The 2,494-nt window shown below is 38.5% G+C and overlaps 1 long non-coding RNA gene across 1 annotated transcript in view; it reads left to right on the top strand.

Moving 5' to 3' along the window:
* The first annotated feature begins 2,001 nt into the window (after window positions 1-2,001).
* Window positions 2,002-2,494, top strand: part of LOC118452453 — a 5,160-nt gene continuing 4,667 nt past the window's right edge. Inside the window, exon 1 of the long non-coding RNA XR_004842214.1 lies at window positions 2,002-2,266. This is a non-coding gene — a long non-coding RNA (uncharacterized LOC118452453). The remainder of the gene's footprint in view (window positions 2,267-2,494) is intronic.

Here is a 2,494-nt window from a genome sequence, read left to right as displayed (position 1 = left end):
GATCCCATCACCCCAATGCTGAAAACTAAGATACATAACAATTTCATCATCATTTTGGTTACATTTCCCCCCTTTGGAAGTTTTGAAATAATCATTTTTTCAATACTTCCACTTTAAACAACTAATTCATTTAATTCATTAATTTGTGGATTCATTGTATGATGGTGGGAGTGTCTCGGTTGAATCACTCAAATCTTGTCTCTTAGTTACTGCTTGCATAACAATTCATTTGAGGGCAGTTCTCTTAGTGAGTTCTCTTTTTAAACAGTAGTAAACAAGTAGTATTAATAAAAAAATGCTACTAATAACAATAATACAGTTTGAATCAAAGATTTGATCCATGAACTCAATTTCCAACTTAATCTACTAAAAATTTTATCCAGCCAATTCTCTTGCATTTCTTGTTGAATTTCTTGGGTATCTTTTTCTATCTGTCATCAAAATTCCCCATGAAACTGATTCACCTACTGCTCTTGGGATTGGGAGACATGCCGTTACTTGGATAACATTTTGCAAATTAGCAAACTGTTTTATCAATCTTATCATTAAGTTTTCTTCTGGAATTCTTCTTGAGATGTGTATCAACTGTTCTGCTTCTGTTGACAGCGGATTCTCACTCTCTGCTCTCAATCTTGATCAATGTGCCTCTACTTCAAACAATGCTCTCATCATCATCAGTCTCCAAATCAGAATCTATTTTTCTCATGTTTTACAATGATGTTCTCCTCTTCTTAAACATATTTTAAAGTCAACTTTGCAGTCTCTGGATCCTTATTGATGATCTTCCATGAAGGGGCCCTCTTCACTCAAATGTAGTGTATTCACGGTTCTACTCCTTCTACTTTGATTGCAGTATAAGTTGTTAGCAGTACCTGGAAGGGTCCCTTCCACTTCTCCTGCAGTGGTTCAGACTTCTATGTCTTTACATACATGAAATCACTTGGCTGATACTGATGTGCAGGCATATCTAAGGCAAGTGATCTTGTCAGCATGATGTATCTTTGGAGGGCTCTAAGGACTTTTCCTAAAGAAATCAAATACACTTTCAAATCTGTTTCCCCTGCTACCTTCATATCTCCTGGGATGAGAGGAGTCTGGTAAGGTTTACCATCGGCCATTTTAAAGACACTTCTTGACAGATTTTACTTACTTGTCTTTTCAGTGTTTGGTTCATCCCCTCAATTTTCCACTTGATTGTGGTCTCCAGGGGGTATGTAGGTCCTGTTTTGTACCCCAGATTTCACTAATTCATTGAACTACATCCACTACAAAGTGAGGTCCTCTATCAGAGGACATTCCTACTGGCACCCCAAATCTTGGTATTATTTCTTTCAATAATATTTTAACTACTTCTCTAGCTTTGTTGGTGCAGCAAGGGAAAGCTTCTGGCTACCTTGAAAATGTATCGATCAGCACTAGCAAATATCTGTATCTATTTTGTCTGCGTAACTTAGAAAAATCAATTTGCTAATAATCTCTGGGAGAATTTCCTTGTTTTGTTACTCTTAAAGGTGTTTTCTTTTGGTTCAGGGGATTGTTTCTAAGACAGATTAGACATTTTTAGCTACTATTGATTTAACCATTCCTGTCATCCTTATACACACAACAGATATTTTCAAACTCGAAACCATAGCATCTACACCCCAATGTGTTTGCTCATGCTTCTCTTTTGCAAGTTCTAACATAACTTGCAGGGTTACTATTACTTATTTTTCTGGCATTACCCACTATCCTTCTGTATTTTGTAACGCTTTCAATTGTTCTGCTAATTGATCATCCAATTTATTACATTTTTGTTTTAAATTTGGGATTTTTATCTGTTTTACTGGTACTAATGCAAGGATACCTTGTGCTGCAGCCTCCTTTGCAGCTTTATCTGCCAATCGATTACCTATATTTACAGCTGTCTGTCCGAATTGCTGAGCTCTGCAATGCATTACTGCCACTTCCTTTGGTTTCTACACATCTTCCAGGAGTTGGAGAATTTCTTCTTTATGCTTTATCGATGATCCCTGGGCTGATAACAGTCCTCTTTCCTTCCAAATAGCTCCCATGAGCATGAATCACACCAAATGCATATTTAGAATCAGTCCAGATATTTGTCCTCTGTCTTGCTGCCATTCGCAAGGCCTGCTTTAAAGCCACCAATTCTGCTTTCTGTGCCGAGGTATTTGCAGGCAGGGTCTCTGACTCCAATACCTTTATGGTGGTGACGATGGCATATCCGGCTATTTATTTCCCTCCTTGTACAAAACTGCTTCCATCGGTAAACAGTTCCGTGTCAGGATTTTCCGAGGGTTCATCTCTCAGGTCTGGTCTGCTGGAATAGACTTGTTCAATTGTTAACAGGCAGTCACGTTCTAAGTTTCCCATCGGGTTCTCTGCTGACAGGAACACTGCTGGGTTAACAATTGCTGTGGTTTTTAATTCCACATCGTCTTGTTCCAGTAAGACAACCTGATGTTTCAGCATTCTGCCGGGGGACAGCCAACGA

The sequence above is a fragment of the Egretta garzetta genome, unplaced genomic scaffold (assembly GCF_000687185.1).
Source record: "Egretta garzetta isolate BGI_Z169 unplaced genomic scaffold, ASM68718v1 scaffold496, whole genome shotgun sequence".
Classification (NCBI taxonomy): domain Eukaryota; kingdom Metazoa; phylum Chordata; class Aves; order Pelecaniformes; family Ardeidae; genus Egretta; species Egretta garzetta.
The sequence above is the reverse complement of the archived record's forward strand: the minus strand, read 5'-3'. Positions and strand labels throughout refer to the sequence as shown.